Source organism: Grampus griseus (genome assembly GCF_964374135.1).
Source record: "Grampus griseus genome assembly, chromosome: 12".
Classification (NCBI taxonomy): domain Eukaryota; kingdom Metazoa; phylum Chordata; class Mammalia; order Artiodactyla; family Delphinidae; genus Grampus; species Grampus griseus.
Genome location: NC_139006.1, coordinates 68696497 through 68718579, shown reverse-complemented (window position 1 = coordinate 68718579; position 22083 = coordinate 68696497). Strand labels below are relative to the sequence as shown.

Genomic DNA, 22083 nt, shown 5'->3' with positions numbered 1-22083 from the left:
TCTTGTTGCGGAGCACAGGCTCCAGACACGCAGGCTCAGTAGTTGTGGCTCACGGGCCTAGTTGCGCCGCGGCATGTGGGATCTTCCCAGACCAGGGCTCGAACCCATGTCCCCTGCATTGGCAGGCAGATTCTCAACCACTGCGCCACCAGGGAAGCCCTAATGTTTACTCTTAATTAAATCATATTAATCTGCTGAAAGTAAAACGGTATAACATAGTATCAATTTCACTGAAAAATACACTGTTATGATTAAGAAAAGAACTCTTGCCAGACATTTATTAAAAATAACCCGTTAGGTAGCAGTTAATATTTAAAATAAGAGAATCAAAGAAATTAGCTACTGGTTCCAATTTCCATCATCTTTATTAATCACTCATTTTTTATGTTTAAAAGCAATACATTAAAATAAAGTTGCTTAAACACATATGCAAAAGAGCAGGAGCAAGTCCTTTACCATTTATGGAAAGTTGCAGTGAAATAATTTTGATACCGCTCAAGCTTTGTGACATTATTATTTATGCAAAGAGAGTTAGAAATTAACTTGTATGATTCTGTCCAACTGTGGAAATAAATGAAGGCTAACCAAATGAGAACAAGTAGGAGTCCGAGCCTGATATAGCAAGAGTCAGCCACAGACACTAAGCCTTTAAGGGCAAAGACTCAAAGGCAGGCAGAGGAGTGGGAAAGCCTTATAATGGAAAAAGGAGAGGCTTCAAGTATGCCCTGAATGGAGATTGTTGGCAAGCGGGGAGGCAGGCTGACTAGAAGCAGGGCATCATCCCGTATGATTAGTTAGGGATGGGTGGATATTGGGCTTTCTCTTGTTGGTCTTAAGTTGGAAGCAAGAACAAAAAGTGAGAGGAAAGCTGTCAGGTATGAAGTCCTGGCCGTTGGGAGCTAATTGTTACAGGAGTTATTGTTTGGCTTTCTGAATTGTTGCTACCAACAGCAGTCTGATTTCCTGCAAGTCTGGCTTATAGCAGATTGATTTCCTGGCCTCGTTATTGCAGATAATGAGGTGGTTGGTTTCTGGGGCAGGCTGCAGCAGCTTGTGGGTCAGAGTTCTGTTTCTGTGTAGGGTCTTGTCATTGTTCATTTGTGTATTCAGTCTCTCAAAACAAACCCGTGTGAAAGACAACTGCACAGGACAAATAAAGGGATGCTTTCAGTTGGGCCATTACAATAGGGATACTATTTCTTAGTGAGAAATGTCTCAAAGAAGAGAGAGAAAATCCACAGTTTTATAAAGGCCAGTAAATAAGAGAGTCGCAAGGAAGAATGGAGCTGGGTCTCATTTGAGTTACTGAGAAAGGATGGAGATTTGACTTGGAAAATACTACAGCAGGTGGTCATTTGCTATTAGCTCCCATGACATAAGGCAGTGGGGGAATTTCTCAACCTTGGTTGCCTTCCGAGCCCAGGACTGTTCAACATCATCACTAGTAAATAGCGGATTGTTTGATATAAGTCAAGTGCTTATGTATAATCAGTTGCGTGATCTAACATTCCCTCTTGCTATCTATACACTGGTTCTAGCTTGAACCAGTTCATAGTGTATTTGTAGGAGAACTCTGAGAAGAGCACCATCACTTCTGACAGGAGTATGTCAGAGGAGGCTTCATGGATATATGTTTATATCTAGACTGGACTGGAAGGATGACTAGAATGTCAATGGGCATTGCAGGTGGGTAAAATGGAGTGCAACGTGATCCAAAGCATGGAAGCAGGAAAGCTGTCATGACCTTTTTTGGGGCTTTGTGCAGGGAAATTTGGGCAAGTTAACCTGGAAAGGTAAAGGGGAAGACAGATCAGAAAGGGCCTGGGGAATTTGGATATCATTTATCAGACAGTGAAGAGCTAGTGAAGACTTGGGGGCAAGGGATTAATGCGTCAAAGTGATTCTTTAGGAAGCTCAATCTCATGGCAATGCAAAGGCTGCATTCTTAGAAAGAGACTAATGAGAAATTAAGGAAATGTCAAAAAATACGTTGGCCCCCAGAAGGTAAAGAACTAAAATAGAAGGGGCAACTGTGGCTTTTAAGAGGAAAATCAGGGCTTCCCTGGTGGCACAGCGGTTGAGAGTCTGCCTGCCGATGCAGGGGACACGGGTTTGTGCCCCGGTCTGGAAAGATCGCACATGCTGCGGAGCGGCTGGGCCCGTGAGCCATGGCCGCTGAGCCTGCGTGTCCGGAGCCTGTGCTCCGCAACGGGAGAGGCCAAAAAAAAAAAAAAGGAGGAAAATCAGAAGGACAACTGCTATTGTTTGCCTCTCCAGCTTGCATTCTACCTTCCTCTAGTGATAGCACATAAAACTTCATTTTTCTTTGCATGAATCTACCTTCCCACACTTTCTTGTGAAGTGTAGACTTACTTATTTTGAGGTACCTATGGGATGACCACATGGGGATCTAGTTTAATATATATGTTGAGAACTTAACTCATATTTTGGGGCCCAAACCCCCTCTCATTGTGGCTTGCCCTGTTCGTGACCGGTGCCAGCATCCTACTTGGACTCTTGGGTATGTTTCTTGACTCTTTTTCTTTCCTTTATCTTACAAATTCAAGCAACAATGAAATCTTACCCATTTTATTTAGTAAATAAGATCTGAATCTATCCTGTATCCTTTCTTTCCCAACTATAATGCCCTTAGCCTCACCCCTCATCATCTCTTGAATGGACTTCTGGATACCCCCTAGTTGTTCTACATCTCTCCCTTTCCCTCTCAAGCCAATCCCTGTATTAACCTTGAGATCTTTATAAAACATGCAAATATGTGCAAAATATATGGTCATGTAATTCCTTTGATTGTTCTTATTTTCTCTTACCCTTAGAATAAAATCCAAATTCCTTTATGTAGGTTACAAAGTCTTATATGACCTAGCTCTTTTATCTCATCATCCTGATTTCTCAGTTCTACCCTTTCTCTATTATACTTCAGTGAAATTGGTCTTCATTTAATTCTTCGGATATATCACTATTTTTTGGCTGCCTCCAGTTTTTTAAATGTGCTTTTCTATCTTCTTGTAATTTTCTTTTCCCCTCCAGATAAACTTCCATCCATATCTCTTCACGAATCTTTATTTATCCTTTAGATATTAACGCATGTTTTATTCCCTTCATGGAGACAAATCCTGAAGCTTGTGGGAGAGGTCCGGGCTAGAGGTACGTAGGCAATAGTGAAAACTCAAAATAGATAAAATTTCCCTGGGACAGCATGTGAAGCAAAAGAGAAAATTGCTGAAGGTGGCAATTTTGGGGAATACCAATACTTAATGGAGAGGCAGAACAAAGTGAAAAGTTGAGGGTAGATAGCTAAAAGGCACTAAGTGAAGGGGTTCAAGATGAAGCTAGCAATCAATAGAATTGGGTGCATCCTTGAGGTCTTTTAGGGTTAAGATCTGAAAAACGTTCTTTGGAGTTACCATTTAGGAATTGATTGGTGATCTTAAAAGAGTAGTACAAGTGACCCTTGAGCAAGGCGAGGGTTAGGGATGCCAAGCTGGTGCAGTTGAAAATCCACATATAATTTTATAGTTGACCCTCCATATCCACAGTTCCATATCCACAAATTCAACCAACCCTAGATGGTGTAGTAATGTAATATGTATTGAACAAAATCCACATATCAGTGGACCTGTACAGTTCAAAACCATGTTGCTTAAGGGTCAACTGTGTTAGCACTGTATGGAGAATAAAAGTGTGAGTTTTACGCCTGGTCATCCAAGAGGCATAAAACTTTATTTTTATGCTTCTCTGAGGAGTTAAAGACTAGAAGAGTGGCAAGGATGTAGAGATAGCAAGAATAAAATAGTTTTTTGAGAATTAAAGATGACAAAGAGTGGAAAGAAGAATTATCATTGTAGTTTTGGGAGGATGAAGATGGATGAGCAAGGGTTTGTGTATGTGTTATGAACTAGAGGGAACTCTAATAGGGGACAGAAAAAAGAAGACTAATTTCTTGCTACATATTTAGGCTTCTTCTTAGAGGTGGTATCACGTAAAAAATGGCAGCATGAGACTACAATATGGCTAATCACAGATAGTGTCTGTAGTCATCTTTTATATTGGTATTGGAAAAGCAGTTTCATTCATATTGATACATGGTTGTTTATGATATTATGAACATTTTCTTTATTCTGTGATTACTTTGAAGGTTTGCGCTTATATTCATTAAAACAATCGGAATAGGGAACTGTCCATTTCCCTACTTAAATGCTCTCAGCTCCTTCCTATAATACATGCTGGGCTAGGAAAGGAGAGTTTGTGTATCAGACTGAAATAAAAACACAACTAGTATTTTCCTTTTTCCTAGAGCAAGGACTCAATCCAAAGATAGAATAGGTTGCTTCAGGGAGTAGTGAGTTCCACATCACTGGGATTGTTCAAGCGTCTGTGAGTCATTCAACATTGATGAGAGGCTAGATGATTTTTAAAGGCACTTCCATCCACAATAATCTATGAATTTCACATTACTAAATGACTGGAGAAGTTGAATGCAAGCTGCACGCCAAGTTAAGAGTAAATAGATGTGAGCTGTTAAAAAAGTGAGCAGTGAAGTGGAATCTTGTTTTTGCTGGCAAGATTTGCCAGGGATAATCTTTTTAAGAGAACTGAGAGTTGATTCTATTAATGTTTGTTGTTGCTCTTTTTAGATAGATTTCCATCTTGTGCTTAACTTCCAAGCTATGTTTTCAAGAAGAATGAGAAGATAGGATGAGACCTGTATCATGTGATATCTGTCTAGAACCAGAACAGCCAATACAGCTTTGTATTCATGGAATGTTCCAAAGAAATTGGCTGGGGTTCACTTTCCCCCATCTCTATGTGGTTGGTCCATGTTGTCATCTTTTCCCATCATTTCCTTGTCCCTTTTATCATCCACCCCCTTTCAGATGAGAAAACTTAGAGCAGTTGTGAAGGGTCCAAGGTCATGGAGGGAATCAGTGGTGAGAAATCACCATATATGTCAGGAGAAAACATCAGTAACAGAAGATCAATGATGATTCATCCAGATCCTGTCTTGATGCTGACATTTGTCCTTATGCTTAGCATTTCTGCATGCCCAGCACTATATGTGCATTTTCCACTCAGTACAAATTGCATTACTGTGGATGCCCACATACTGTTACTTGTAGAACAGCTAAACAAACACCAGAAATAGTAAAAGTCAAATTTATATTAGAAGGCTCATTTCTCCTGTCAAAACATCTGATCATTGCCTTTACCAATGATGAATTCCTTAATATTTTTGTTATTCAGAAAAAGTATGATTAAAAAAAGATAGAACCATGAATTTGAAAAAAAAAAACCCGTAACCAACCTCAAATATTTTCTAAGCTTTATGCTTCATTAAAGACGGGAAGAGAAGGAGCCACAGCAAAAAGACACAATATTTCAGGGGGGGTTATGTATTTGACAGAAAAGTGGTCAATAGAATTATTCAACAATTTATTTCGCAAATGCAAATAATAGTGGAAAATCTCAAATAATTTGACTTAGGTTTTTGTCTAGATGATTCTATTTTTACTTTTTGACTAGATGATTCTATTTTTACTTCCTTTTCTGAAGTAAGGATACTTTTAAATTCTTACTGTGGGCAACTAAGTGCATTTTAAAATGAGATACTTGAGCATAATCAAATGTTTAATTAGATATAATATGTATCTTTCCGATGACCAGGCATGATAGAGTAGAAAGTCCTTTTTCCCATCCCTGACCTGAGGAGAATTCAATGGAATTTAATTCAACAAATATTTATTGAATGCGTACTCTGTCACAAACACTAGTATAGGAACTTGACATACATAAATGGAAAATACAGTCACTGTCTTCAAGGACATCTGTCTTGTGGAGGAATTCATAGCCTTGTGAGACAGTGTTTCAAAACTCTTGAGTCCCATTAGATTCTCATTTTTAAAGCCATTTCTGTTTTCAGGATTGCATTAATTTGTTTATCCTGGTTGAAGGATCTCACCAATTCTCTCTCAATTTTCATAGAATAATATAAAGAATGGGATCTGAAAATGTCTTGATGAGAAAGCCTGGCAGCATTTCCCATAAATACACAGTATCTGTGTTACACTTCACAACTTCTTAGTGGAATGAACTTTTTCCCAGTCTGCAGCCTTTCTGAACTTGCTTCATGTATTTGCATGCATTTTGATCGGAGTCTTATTTCTGAGTTAGCTCACATCTTTTCTTATAAATAATATCCAACAGAACATCAGAAGGATCAACAGTAAGACAAGAAAAAAGACTCCGAATTTAGAGTTTCTAGTTACTTTCTTAGTTGTCCTTGTGAACCTTGACTGTGGATCTGGGAACAGAAGGAAGAGCTGATTATTTTGTGGGAAACCAAAAAGAAAATTAGAGAGTTTCTAGAAAATCAAGATGATGTGTTTTTCCTACTGTTAGATAATATCAAGTAATTGACTCTTGCCTTTTCTCACAAGACTCAGATATCAGTATTTCACTATCCTGTAAATCAATTTAGTATTTTGCACTTGTACAACTGTGAAGCCAAAGATAGTTGAATAGGTTAGGTAGTGCTCCTCACACTTTGAGTTTACAGATCACCTGGGGGATTTTGTTAAAGTGCAAATTCTGATTCAGGGTCTGGGCTGGAAACTGTTCTATATCTGTTCTAATACTGTAGCCACCAGCCACAGGTGGCTACTGAGCATTTGAAATGTGTGATGAAAATTTTAATTTAGTTTAAACAGCCACAAGTGACTAGTGGCCTCCGTTTTGTACAATGCATGATTAGTCTGTCAAGAAAAGTCAGACAGTTGACAGATCAACGACAGTCTTTAAGATCTCTTATATTTTCTTTCTATTTCTTTTTTCTTCTTATTTTCTAGACGGTAGTCTCTTTTGCTCATTTGATGGTATTGAATTTTCTGGTAGAATCTTTGAAAAGCATATGGAGCTTTTTTTGGGTAAACCTATATAGCTGTGTCTGAGGAAAGCAAAGTCAGTTAACCTTTTGTTAGCTTTTCCATCCAGGGTACACTGAACAAAGCGTAGGGTTGATGGCACAGTAGAATGCTCAGTGAGAGCCAGTGTGCTTCATTCACTCACGGAAAAATCTCTTCCTGTGCTAGATATTAGAATAAGTAGGTTTGCTTTTGAATATATTTTATTTCTTCATTTAAAATTAAAAAATTCTTTAGGTCTGTCTTCTGTTAAGATGGGAGTGTAAGGTACTTTAATACTGAAGGTAGCAAGTACAATCAGTGGGTAAATCATCTAATTAATATTTACTCTGAATAAACATAAAGATCCTTCCTTTGAGTGACTTATCCTGAAAAATAAATCTTCCTTAGGGGTACAGACAAAATCTGCTAACTTTAGTACATTAAATGGGCACTGGCTGAGGTGACTGTACTCCCATAGATTTTTAAGATAGTTTATTATTAATAAATATTTACATAGTATTTTTATGCAGCAGGCACTATTCTAATTGATTTTAGTAAATATTTATTTAACCTTAACAACAGTTCTGTTAGGTATTAGTGTCTACCCCATTTTATAGATGAGAAAACTGGAGCACAGATAAGTGGAATTAATTTGTCAAAGGTCAAATGGCTAAAAACTAGAAAGCATGTTTGAAAATTGTCAGAATCCATGCTCTAGGCCCTGCCCAATGTGCCGTGCTGTGTGACCGGTTCAGTATTGGCTTCGTGTTAGGCTGTGTATTTTCAGAGTATTTCAAGAATCACTAACTCATTAGCAATCTTTAAAAGTGGAAGGCATTGTGACCATTCTTATTTCTTTTTTTCCTTATGGTCAAGCTGTTGAATTTTGTATTCGAATTTGAGAAGGTGTTGGAATTCGTTTTCCCAGCTCTGTCTTATAGTACTTGTGTCATTTGGGGCAAAATTCTTCATCTCTAAACTTCGACTTGCTCATGTCTCCATGTGGTTAATCACAGAGCCTACCTCACAATGTTTTCTGTTAGAATAAAATGAGAAATATATAATCCACATAAAACACTTAGCCCAAAGCCCTTCAAATGTTCATCAAGTTCCCAAGAAATGTTAAAACAAAAAGAAATTTAAACAAAACTAATGTCAGTATGTGAAAGTATTGACTGAGGCTGACTCCATGTAATAAAGTCAAATGCAAAAATTGCCGTAAATTTGATGAAATTCAAATAGCTTAATCACACTTGTACACTAAGGTAGAACATTTTACTAAAACTATCTATTTGGAAAATAGAAATTAAATGTGAAAATTGATTAGTTTCTCTATTCCCTATATGAGTATTTTATAATGTATAAGATGTGTTAATTCTTATTTATGTTTAATATTTTAATGAAGATTTGGGTGTAAAAATGGGTTTAGTATAATATAGGGTCATCATATTCATTCCTTTCTAAAAATGTCTAACACCCTTGACCTCACCAAACAAATCATGTGGTTGAAAGATACTTGGGGCAAATATTACAATTGGTTATATATAGTTAAGTGTCAATGTAAGCTTTTTTTTTTTTTCCTTAAAAGCTTATTGGTTAGCTAGGGTTGAGGTATGGCTGTAAGGTAAGAGGATTTATTTTACTTTTAAAACTATAACTTCACATTTGAATTACTTTTGGCCTTTTAAATAGGTAACTTGGGAGAGTTTATATTTATTGCAATGATGTTGCCAAAACTGCAAATACTTTTGAACTTTTTAAAAAAATTCCTTCATATTTTTTGACACATTCATAACAGTTTAGCAACTGTGTGTACTCTTCACCTATTTGCAAATGGATTTGACTTTTAGAGAGCACTCAATGTCATTCAGAACTAAATCTATGAAATAAGATGGATGATTAAAAATTCCTTATACTTTTGATGACAAGAAGTAGACTTGAGATACAATTGTGAGACACAGTTACCAAGAAATAAGATGTTGTCAACCACCCCGAGGCTAATAATGCTAGTATCAGCAAGAGCTTGCTAGGGTTCTAATATTTTCCAGCCACTGTTTTAGGTAATTAGTTCATACAATTTTATTTAATATTCATGGCAACTCAGTATTGTTTTTTTTTTTCTATCAGTTGAAAATAATGATACTCAAAGGCTTAGGTAACATATTCAAGGTCACATAGCAAAAAACAATATAAGGTTTCAAATTTAAGATTGTATAAATCCAAAACCCATGCTCTCTCTACTACTTACAGTGTTCTGAAGTATTATCTCCCAAATGCTTGAATTATAGTGAGTAAGGGCAACATTAATGGAGAAAATATCTAATCTAGCTCGGTAATGAAATTAAGGGAAATGTTTATTTGGATGATGTATTTGTAAAAAGAGGTCCTATTACTTTTAGGACATGCTTCTTATATTCTGGCAATTTTACAGATTCAAGTGCAAATTACCAAGTACTAATTTTGTCTAATACTATGTTGAGTAGAATATTTGCTCAACTGTAAGCCATTGAATTTGATAAAAATGTAACATGCCTTTTAATATGGATAGTTCTTTTCATGATTAAGTTGGTGAAAATCTTTGTAGTAATTTATTTATTTAAAATTTAATTTTTTATATTGGAAGTATAGTTGATTTACAATGTTGTGTTAGTTTCAGGTGTACAGCAAAGTGATTCAGTCATATATATATACACACACACACACACACACACATACGTGTGTGTGTGTGTGTGTGTGTATTCTTTTTAAGATTCTTTTCCCTTACAGGTTATTATAAAATATTTAGTACAGTTTCCTGGGCTATACAGTAGATCCTTGTTGGTTATCTGTTTTATATATAGTAGTGTGTGTACGTTTATCCCAAATTCATAACCATCCCCCCCAACCCCTTTCCCCTTTGGTAACCATAAGTTTGTTTTCTATGTCTGTGGGTCTATTTCTGTTTGCATGTAAGTTTATTTGTATTTTTTTTTTTTTTTAGATTCCACATACAAGCAATATATGATATTTGTCTTTCTCTGTCTGGCTTACTTCACTTTAGTATGATAATCTCTAGGTCCATTCATGTTGCTGCAAATGGCATTAATTCATTCTAATCCAACACTCCAAGTAGGCTACTGGATCTACCTAGTTACTATTCAGGAAAGGGTCAACTGCTTCTAAATTGCCCAAAGCCCTTCATAGTTATGCCTGTCAATTCATAAAGGGAGAATAGGTGGGTGGGGAAATTGGAATGGCTCATCTAAGTGGTATTCAGTCTAAACCTGTATGTGGAAAGCTTCCTTCTATACATCAAACCTAAGACCATTGTTATTCTCTATGACTGTATATCTGACTGCTGGACTTGATTCACTAGGTAGATGGAGATAATGGATATTAAATAGGCAAGTCACAGCATCTCCAACACTTTGTAAGGAATATACATTACCCACTCGTAACCCACAGTCATGAGTGATACCCACTCATTCCTTTTTATGTTGAAAAAAACTTTGTCATCTTTCTGGTTCTATTAACTCTCACGATACCTGGCCTACTGTAAGTGCTTAATAATTTCTTGTTTGCTGAATAAACATTTGAGCCTAAAAAAAGCTTTCATATATTCTTCCCAAATCAGCTTCAAAAAATAGCCTCAAATGGGAGTTGAAAGAAAGAGAAAAAGAAGCAGAAGGAAAGGAGAATGAGAGAAAATGGGGAGAAGAAGAAGTAATATTTTCAGTTGCTAGCCATCCGGTAAGGAAAGAAATTAAACCTCTGAGCTAAAGGACTCGAATCGATTTCAAGGTGAGAACTTTGACTTTGCAGCCCTTGGGTCTTGGGCATGACTGTGGGGAAACCTCAGTGCGTGATTGCCCACACTCTTTTCTGCACTGGGGCACCTGACAGCACCTGCAGACACGCTCAGTGTTGGGATGGGCATGGGTGAGCGTCACGAGTCACGTCGGTATCCTTTTCTAAGCTTCATTCTGGAAGCATGCAAGAGGTGTGAAGCTTTAGGGTCAATCATAACTTCTCTAATGAGGAAATGCACCAGTACATGTGTTGTTTCCTTCCCCCCAAATACAAAAAGTTTGCTGTGTCCCTCTCAATTTAATTTGTGGCATACCATTTAGGAAAGACCTATTTAATGTAGTGCCCCTAAGAAAAGATAAATTTCTGGATGGAACTAGAATAAATATCCACAGTGAAGATTATTTTGGCCTTACAGCTTCAAGTCTCTTCCCCTTTTTCTTGCTTTTTCACAGGTGGTAATCAAGGCACTCTGCATAATCCACCAGAGTGTTTGAAACGGTGAGGTGGCCAGCGACAGGGTGGCAGAGAAAAGTGTTTGTATTTGTGCATCATCAGAGCTAGGTTGCTGCCAGCAATTCAGGAGAGGACGGTAGCCTGGCCTGGCTCGTCCCATGACTGCTCTGCCCCAGTTCCAATAACCACAAAGCCCATTCGAGTATAAATAACAATATGACAAGTCTCCATTCAATTTATAGTGTTTTTATTGCAGGCTGCGGTAGCAAATGATTTATCTAAGGTAGAATTCCCTAATGAGCACGACCAGCCACAATGTAGAGACCGATTTAAAGCCAGTGTTTACAAATTGCAAAATACTTGGAAACGAAATCAAGAAAGATTGATTCTTTGGTTATAAATTAGTTTGTTCCTAGACACTAAAGGTATGGATTTTTAAATTGCCATATGGCTTAAACAACATAAAGCAAGAAAGTCCTCTCCCAGCAAATCGCAGAGAGGAGATCTGCCTTGGCTTGAATTACCTTCCTTAGGGCTTGATCAGATAGTAAGTTTCCAAGTCTATTGTTTTTCAGTAAGTCTTTTCCTGTAAACTTCCATTTGAAATAGTTATGCCGGTGCTCTAGTGGTTTCTTTAGTGGGGTTTCAGCAATGAAAAGTGGGGAGTGAGTACAGCAGATGGTGTCTGTGTTTTGAGCTATGGTATCTGAACAAAACCAACTAATTCACTCTGTGCTCTCCCTGCCTTGAGAATTCCACCTTCTCTCATTAGTCGCTGTGGCCAGAAAAAGAAAAGTTAGTTATTACTGAATCACAGCTAGTTTCTTGAATAGAAACATACTTGCCCTAGGGTTAGGAGATCTTAGAATTTCAAGGCTGGGAAAAAAACATGAAATACACAAAATCACAAAATTGCCTCTTGAAAAAGAATCATATTGAGAGCTTGGGAGAAATTTGCATTATGAAAACAAATATTCATGGGCCTGGGATACCTAAATTCAAGGGTGAAAGAATTGTTTACCTTGACTAGGCAGAATTATCCTGGTAATTGGATTCTAGCTTGTGCCTTTCCTAGGTCAGCTGCTACCTGGAGGCCACATTGAACATTTATATTTTAAAGTTAGAACAGACTAAATTGATAGGAACATCAGACTGCTACTCTCTAGAAATGCCTGTTGTCTCATTAGAATGAGAGACTTTTCCTAGATTTTCCTTAGTATGAGCTTCCTGCAGGCATGGGAGGCATTTTTAGGTTTTAGCCTTCGAGCTTCACATATTATTATTAACCAATATTATTGAATGCCTATTATGTGCTAAGCCTGTTCTAGTCACTGAACACAGCAGTTAACAAGAGACCACCATCCCTGTCCCATGCATCTTCTGTTCCAGTGCAAGGAGATAGATCAGAATCAAAATAAATAGTCAATAATGTAATATATTAGGAGGTATACCAGGTTATAAATAACAGAAAAAAAAATAGGGGCGGTAAAAATGTAACTGCAGGATTTTAAAATGTAGTCCCTAAATGCCTCCCTGAGAAGGTGACATTTGAATAAAGACTTGAAAGAAGTGAGGGAATGTCATGTATGAGGAAGACCATTCCTGGGACAGGGTACACAAATGGCTAAAGGCCCTGGGGTGGGAGCTTGCCTTATCCATTGAAGGAACAGCAAGGACACCAATGTCACTGGAGTTGGGTTAAGGAGAGAGAGTAGGAGGAGGGATCAGGGAGAATAAAGGGGTAGAGCCTGTGACCATGGTAAGTGGTCTGATTTTAGTCTGAATTCTCAATGAGAAGCCACTGGAAGGTTTTGCTTACAGGGAAGACATGTATTAATTTATGTTTTAAAGAGGCCACTCTGACTCTATGAGAATCAACTGAAAGCAGGCAAGAATGAAAGCAAGGAGACCAGTTGGGGGGCCATGGTAATAAATAACACATGAGAGGAGGTGACAGCTTGGAAGATGATGGCGAATTGTCAGATTTGGATATATTTTAAGGTGGATTTAAGAAAATTGGCTGTTGCATTGGATGTTGGGGATAGTTAAGAAGAAGAGTCAAAGATGAACCCAAGATTTGGGGCTTCATAATTGCACAGGGGTGTGTGTGTGTGTGTGTGTGTGTGTGTGTGTGTGTGTGTGTCTCATGTAATTGCCAGAGCAGAGATGGGAAACCTACAGGTAGATCAGGTTTGTGGGAGAACCATGAAAGTCTCTTGGGTAAGTTCAGTTTGAAATTAGACATCCAACTGAAGTTGTTTAAGAGGAACTTGGGTGTCATAATTATGGAGTTCAAGAGAGAATTAGTGCTGGAGATACAAATTTGTGGTCCAATTTTGTGCCTCAGTGTTAGTTTTAAAAAGTGAATTTTGGCCTCAGCTGAGTAGTGTAAGTATTTTAAGAGGTTTTCCTCTTTTGGAAAGCAAATCTGTTCCTACCTTTATGTTTATTCATGCTTTGACTCATCAAATAATAATTGAGCATTGCATGTACCTGATAGTGTACTTGTATGTGCATTGATTAATGTGATAGTTTTGATCTGTGCTCTCACGGGGTTCATGGCAATAAAGGAGGGAGACAAGAGACGGATCATCACAATACTTTGTGTCAGGTGCATTTTATGGACAGTAGAATATCTCATGGTTGCAGAGAGCAAGGGAACCAGGGGGTCAGAGGAATCTTCTTGGAAGAAATTATAAATTGAGATCTTAAGGAACTGTAAACACAGAGGGGAAAACTCTTTAGGCAGAGCAAACAGTCTATGGAAGGGCTTAGAGTTGAGAGAAAGCCCAGTGTATTTGAAAAAAGTAAAAAGTTTAGTTTTCTTGGACATAGAGTATGAGGTTGGAGTGGGGTGAGGTAAGAATGACTGAAAATGTAGAGGACCTTTTTGTATGCTAGTGTACCTGTTAATCTCATACTCACAATTTATCCCCTGCCCCTTCCCCTTTGGTAACCATAAGTTTGTTTCCTATGTCTGTGAGTCTGTTTCTGTTTTGTAAATAAGTTCATTTGTATTATTTTTTAGATTCCACATATAAGTGATATAATATTTGTCTTTTTCTGTATGACTTAGTATGATAATCTCTAGGTCCATCTGTGTTGCTGCAAATGGCATTATTTCATTCTTTTTTATGGCTGAGTAATGTTCCACTGTATGTATATATACCACATCTTCTTTATCCATTCATCTGTTGACGGACACTTAGGTTGCTTCCATGTCTTAGCTATTGTAAATAGTGCTGCTGTGAATATTGGGGTGAATTATCTTTTTTAATTAGAGCTTTCATCTTTGTCAGATATATGCCCAGGAGTGAGATTGCAGGATCATATGGTAACTCTATTTTTAGTTTTTTAAGGAAACCTCCATACTGTTTTCCAAAGTGGCTGCACTAATTTATATCCCCACCTACAGTGTAGGAGGGTTTCCTTTTCTCCACACCCTCTCCAGCATTTATTATCTGTAAACTTTTTGATGATAGTCATTCTGACTGGTGTGACATGATACCTGACTGTAGTTTTGATTTGCATTTCTCTAATAATTAATGATGTTGAGAATCTTTTCATGTGTCTGTTGGCCATCTGTATGTCTTCTTTGGAGAAATGTCTGTTTAGGTCTTCTGCCCATTTTCTTAAACTTGTAATTTTATATTGGAGTATAGCCAATTAACAATGTTGTGATAGTTTCAGGTGCACAGCAAAGGAACTCAGCCATACATATACAAGTATCCATTCTCCCCCAAACTCCCCTCCCATCCAGGCTGCCACTTAACATTGAGCAGAGTTTCCTGTACTATACAGTAGGTCCTTGTTGGTTATCCATTTTAAATATAGCAGTGTGTACATGTCGATGCCAAACTCCCTAACTATCCCTTGCCCCTACCATTCCCCCAGTAACCATAGTTCGTTCTCTAAGTCTGTGAGTGTGTTTCCATTTTGTAAATAAATTCATTTGTATCATTTCTTTTTAGATTCCACATATAAGGGATATCATACGCTATTTCTCTTTGTCTGTCTGACTTCACTCGACAATCTCTAGGTCCATCCATGTTGCTGCAAATGGCATTATTTCATTTTTTAATGGCTGAGTTATATTCCATTGTATATATGTACCACATCTTCTTTATCCATTCCTCTGTCAATGGACATTTAGGTTGCTTCCATGTCTTGGCTGTTGTAAACAGTGCTGCAATGAACATTGGGGTGCATGTATCTTTTCAATGTTTTTCTCTGCATATATGCCCAGGAGTGGGATTTCAGGGTCATAAGGTAGCTCTATTTTTAGTTTTTTAAGGAACCTCCATACTGTTCTCCACAGTGGCTGTACCAGTTTACATTCCCACCAACAGTGTAGGAGGGTTCCCTTCTCTCCACACCCTCTCCAGCATTTATTGTTTGTGGATTTTTTGATGATGGCCATTTTGACTGGTGTGCTTCTGCACATTTTTTGACTGGATTCTTCATTTTGTTGTTATTGAGTTGTATGAGCTGTTTATATATTTTGGAAATTAAGCCCTTGTCTGTCCATTCATTTGCAAATATTTTCTCCCAGTCTTTAGGTTGTATTTTTGTTTTGTTTATGATTTCCTTTGTTTGCAAATGCTTATACATTTGATTAGGTCCCATTTGTTTATATGTGCTTTTATTTTTATTGCTTTGGGAGACTCACTTAAGAAAACATTGCTATGATTTATGTCAGAGAATGTTTTGCCTATGTTCTTTTCTAGGAGTTATATGATGTAGTGTCTTATACTTAAGTCTTTAAATCATTTTGAGTTTATTTTTGTGTATGGTGTAAGGAAGTATTCTAACTTTATTGATTTACATGCAGCTGTCCAGCTTTCCCAACAGCGCTTGCTGAAGAGACTGTCTTTTCTCCATTGTATATTCCTGCCTCCTTTATTAAAGATTAAATGACCGTAGGTGTGTGGGTTTATTTCTGGGCTCTCTATTCTGTTCCGTTGATTTGTATGTCTGTTTTTGTGCCAGTACCATGTTGTTTTGATTACTGTAGCTTTGTAGTATTTTCTGAAGTCTGGGAGGGCCATGTCTCCAGCTTTTTTCTTTTTCCTGAGAATTGCCTTGGAAATTCTGGGTCCTTTGTGGTTCCATATAAATTTTAGGATTAATTGTTCTAGTTCTAGAGGGACTTTTTGAGGAGTTTGGACTTTATCCTAAGAGCAAAAAGAAAAGCAATAAAAACTTCAAAGCAACAAGTGTTTGTTTTATCCATTCAGTGTACAACAATCAGTCTGAGATTTTTTCCTCACTGAAATTGGGTCCACCATGTTTCTCATTTTGAAGAACTTTTCCTATCTGATCAGTGGTGATTTATTTTATTATCCTTGATATGCATATCTATTTTTATTGAGGTATCTGGTTGTTTCACTCAAATGCTAATCTTTAGTTCAGGTTTTGATGCACATGCAGAGATAATTCTGAATATCTGCAAAAGTCAAACTCATTGTTCAGATTGCTGAGAATGTAGTCCTCTGCTGTTTCAGATCGTTGCAAATCTAAAATAATAAAGAGCCAAGAACTAAATGGTAGCGATATAGGAGACATCCATAATGGAGTTTGAAAATGAAGCAGAGTTTAAAAATTCCACACAGTCCAGTTCTCCACCATCTGTTAGTAGCTATTATTGGAACACACAAAGTTGAATGTCCAGTAACTTAATGACCATTTATGGTACCACAGGAAGTCTTTGCCAGAAATGTGTTGAATGGAGTCACTTGAGATGCCATCAAGTGGGTTGGAGAAGATGATATGACAGAGAGTAAAGTCATGAGAAGAGGCAAATGTAGACATTATTGCCACATTTCTTTTGTAGAAAAGGAAGATGAGAAGAGAAGATCAACAGACAGCCTTTAATTTCAAGTCAAGACAGTGAAATTTGCTCTCAAAAGGATTCTTGTCCTAGAAGGGGGTTGCCAAAGTGAAATTAAATAGTTTAGACTGCCTTTAAAAGCAAATTTAGCAGGACCCCTTCACACTCTGCCATGTGCATAGGCAAATGTCACACATGGTGACAAGCTACTAATGTCCTTCTAGAGAACCGAAAGGTTTCAGGTAATTTATAGGTAGTGACACTTAGTGAATAGAATTTTATTTTTCCTGAATTCACTAAGAGTATCACTGTAAGGTCAAAACCAACTGTGGATGAAAAGTGGCATAATCTCATTCAACCTAAGAGTGAGATTCCTTCCCATATTAAAGATAGTTAATATATCAACACTCAACTTTTAGGTTATAACATTAAAGTGGATAAATGGTGTTACAAAGCAGTTAAGCAATTCACTTATTCAGTGTAGAGTACTTGTTCTGTCTTCTAAATTTTAATGTCCCATCTTTATATTAGTTTCTGTTGTGCATTTCAACAAATGGTCTCAAGAGAGTTTCAGGGGAATTTAAGGAAATAATAGGCTAAAGTGATAGATCCTTTCTGTGGGTCAGGATGGTCTGAAATTTATAATTTCCCCTGAGAATTGTGAAGTTTCTTATCAAGGCCAGAGAGGCCCAGAATAACCATTTATATAAGAGGGTCAAAAGAGCTAAATATGAAGGAAGTAGTGCATAAAATTTGTGCAGCCTTATATTTTGAGCAAAATGTTGTATTTGTGTGTTTTTACTCTTTGGATTCCCAAGCTAGCAAAGAGGATTGGATAATAGTCAACTGAGACATAAGAAAAAGAAATAATGTCAAACCACTCTAATTTTCTTTTGTGATGGAGTGACCAGTTTTGTGGATGGAAAAAGCAGTGGGCGTTTCCTTCAGGAAGGCTTTACTTCGCTCTCCAAGATATGTGCATAAACAGAAAAATACATTGTTGATTATTTATGTCAGATGTCAGATGTTTGGAGGTCCAGAAGACTATTTATCAATGATTCAGAGTCGACACACCAGAGCCCATTGAGAAACTCAGTTTTCTAAGTGTGGCTAAGGCTCAAAATGTATAGAACAATGGCACCTCATACTCCCTTAGAATTCAGGATGATTTGCTGATGACTTAGCAAATGATTGACTGGAACTCAATTGATGAAAGTTGAGTAGAATGAATTCAATTAATTTTGGAATAATAACTTTTCAAAGCTGGAGGGAAGCAGTTATTTTAGGGAGGAAAATGGAGAGGAATCTGGATTACTCTCATGAGTTGAATTGTTACCCAAAAAGATAAGCTGAAGTCCTAAACCCCAGTAGCTATGAATGTGACCTTATTTGGATATAACTTTTGCAGATACAATCCAGTTAAGATAAGGTCATTAGAGTGAGCCCTAATCTAATATGACTGTTGTCCTTATAAGAAGAGGAAAATGCCACGTGAAGACAGAGACACACAGGGAGAACGCCATTTGTGGTGACAGAGGGAGAGATTGGAGTGATGAAGCTGTAAGCTGGGGATAGTCAAGGGTTGCTGGCCACCACCAGAAGCTAGGATGTGGCGAGGAAGGATTCTACCCAGAGTCTCTGAGGGAGCATGGCCCTGCCAACACCTTGATTTCAGACTAATGGCCCCCAGAATCGTTGGAGAATAATTTCTGTTGTTTTAAGTGACCCAGCATGTGGAACTTCGTTATAGCAGTTTGAAGAGATAAATATAATGACAAATAGCAGATGTTCCACGAAAGAAAGCTGTGGCTCTGAGGATGCTAGGACACCAGTTAAACAACAGGGATCTGGGAATAATCCAGGAGCAGTTACTGTGACAGTAGGCAAATGATTTCACTCATTTGGGCCTTAGTTTGCTAAACTTAATAAAGGAGAGATGTCGGTGTAGAATGGAATTAGATCAGACTTTCCTAAGTAGTATTCTGCCAGGCATATCTTTCCTCAGGGGGAAAAGAAAAAGGTTATTTTTATAAAATTTTGCATAACATTTTAGGGAGTTCACAGACCTCTTTCAGCCCAGCACATGGTCCCCTGTTTAGATCTCCTGCTCTAAATGACGCTGCCTGTCTAAAAGCAAGCCACTTTATGCAGATATCCTCCATCCTTTTATCATGACAGTGATGGCAGTTTCAAACAGCCAGGGCCAGCAGTGTAAAGAAAAGAAAGAGTCTTAATGTATTTGATTTTCTGTCCTCTGCAATCTACCTACCCACTCATTCTTCAAGTTCATGCTCAGGGTCTGTCTCCTTCACAAAGCTTCTCCTTGACTGTACTCTTTTATCGTCCTCTCCCCAACAGCTCTCATTAGAGCTTCATGGTGTAACACATGATCACTTGTATCTTCACTGATTGTTTAATCTTTTCCATGTCTTTACACATAGATTAAAAAATACTGCTCCTGGTTTGGAAGGGATGAAAAAAAATGGTGAGAAATCCTCACCACAATAGCCATTCACCGTGAGAACCACTGTTGAGGATTTTAATTCCAGCCTCAGTTTTCCTAAATGTCACCCCTGGGCGGTGGTTGTCAATATTTCCTTCCTTACTCTGGAATGAGAAGTCAAGTGCAGAGAGAGGGATGGAGAAAAGAAAGGAGGGGAAGAAAGAAGAGTGAGCTTGTCTATTATGATCACGTATTACCTGTAACCTCCATAACAACAACAACGAGACATGTGGTACAATTTTATTGGGGAAGTGGCAAGGTTAAAAATCACAGCTTTACCATTGATGGTTTCACATTTTAAAATAGATTTCTGGGTGGACATCACATGTGAGCTTTAACAAGAGACTTGATAACTATCCGTGTGTACAATGAGGGCACAGCCCTCACCCCTGAAGTCCTTTCAAACCACCCCTGCATAAGAAAAATCATCGCACCTTTGAAAGTCACAAAGCTAAAACAAAAGTCTCAAAGACTGAGCAGATAATTTCACGGAGGCCTATTCACAGCACCTTCTTCAGTTACAGTCAATTTCCTTCCACACAGTGTTTATTCCTTTGTCAGATATTTATAGTCCTAATACCAAAAGTCCATTGAACATCAACCAATGATACAGTAACATTAAGCAGATTTATATATTCGGCTTGTCTAATACTCTATTGGGAAGAGAAGGCATCGCTCAATCTAATAGCCTCCTTTCTTAAGAGAGAGTCATTTAAAAATGTTGTCTTATAAATACAAAATGGGTTGAGACTTGTGTGCTCTGAATATTTTAAGGGATTTATGTTTGCATTAACTGTTCTTTTAATCAAACGTCAATGCATTGCAAACACTGCAGACATTTCAGGGAGAAAATACTACTTGCTGTTTCGAAGTTAGAAGTTTCCTAGTAGAAAGGAAATCCAAAAACTTCTAAAAGATGATATTAGAAACATATTGTTAGATTCATTATTATTTATAGAAGATATTCCTATATGAAATCATGGTTTTGGATTAAAAAAACTTTATTATCTCTTTTTCTTGAATACTTTATGAAAATGTTCCAAAGTTGTATGTCTGGATTTTGTGGTGTCAAAAAATATGTAAAATTGGACTTCCCTGGTGGTCCAGTGGTTAAAACTCTGCTCTTCCACAGCAGGGGGCTCAGGTTCGATCCCTGGTTGGGGAATGAAGATCCCGCATGCTGTGGCCAAACAATTAAAAAAAAAAAGGAAAAGAAAAGAACTTATTTAAAAAATGTAATATCTCTACATACTCAGTCTCTATACACACAAATTTCCATTTTAATTTGGTATATTTCAGTTTCTAAATAGAAATATTTCAGTGTCTTCAAGGCTGTGCCTTCAAGGGCTAGAATCTCTGGAATTCACTGAAGCTGAACCTTGCTGCATTGACTGTTTTGTCCCTCTGGAGCCGTGCTTTCTTTACATTCACTGCACTTTCTCCTCAACCTAGAAACCCAGTCTTCTATATTTTCAACATAACGTAATCTTCAATCCATTTTCTCTTTCTCTTCACCGCCAAACTTCTTGAAGAAATAGATTCAACATTTGTCTCCACTTCCTCAGCATCCTTGCACTCTTCAACCCTTTATAATATGACCTCACCCACTGCCTAAAATCACTCTTCCTCAGGTCCACGGTCACAAAATGTATTCATGGCTTTTCATTAATTTTCTTAGGTGACTTTATCAAATCACTGAGTCATGGATAAGCAAATTTGGAAGTACATTCAATATTACTTTATGTGGAGTTTTCAAAAATTTTTGAGCTGTGAAACTTTCTTACACAAAATCTTATTCAGAAGCCCAATGTGGGGCTGATTTCATTGAATTGAGATGGGGGCCTGGCTATAGAGTATTAATTAGACATAACATTTGGATACCAGTCAAAAAAAAATCCTGACTTGGAAGGGCTTGAAAATAGTTTTTTTTTTCCAGCTTTATTAAGGTACGATTGACAAATAAATTTGTAAGTTATTTAAAGTGTACAATGTGATAATTTGATATATATTATGAAAGGATTCCCCCCACATCTAGTTAATTAATACATCCATCATCTCACATACTTTTCTTCTTCTCTTCCTCCTTCTTTTGGTGAGAATATTTAAGGTTTACTCTCAGAAAATTTCAGTTCCACAATACAGTATTATCAACTGTAGTCACCATGTTATACTTTAGATCCTCAGACCTTATTCATCTAACTGAAAAGCTTGTACCAAATGATAACTTGTGGTATTTAACTTGGTCTGGCTTATTTCACTTAGCATAGTGCCCTCAAGGTTCAAACATGTGTGGCAAAAGGCAGGATTACCTTCTTTTTAAGCCTGAATAATAATACCATGATATATATAAGTCAAATATAAATATAAAAATATATATTACATATATTTATAATATAGATTATATATTATATGTAATATATATATTATATATATAATTATACATAGTTTCATATATTATTATATATAGTTTTTGAAACTATATATATAATATATATGTAGTTATATATATCATATATTAGTTTCTAGTTTTTGAAACTAGAAACATCAATTTTATTAAGATAAGGCCACAATGGACAGAGTCACAGAAT

The 22083-nt window shown here is 37.2% G+C and overlaps 1 long non-coding RNA gene across 1 annotated transcript in view; it reads left to right on the top strand.

The window, feature by feature from the left end:
- The window catches only part of LOC309831221, a 165530-nt gene that overhangs the window by 88874 nt on the left and 54573 nt on the right, over window positions 1-22083 (top strand). Inside the window, exon 2 of the long non-coding RNA XR_014297566.1 lies at window positions 10534-10700. This is a non-coding gene — a long non-coding RNA (uncharacterized lncRNA). The remainder of the gene's footprint in view (window positions 1-10533; window positions 10701-22083) is intronic.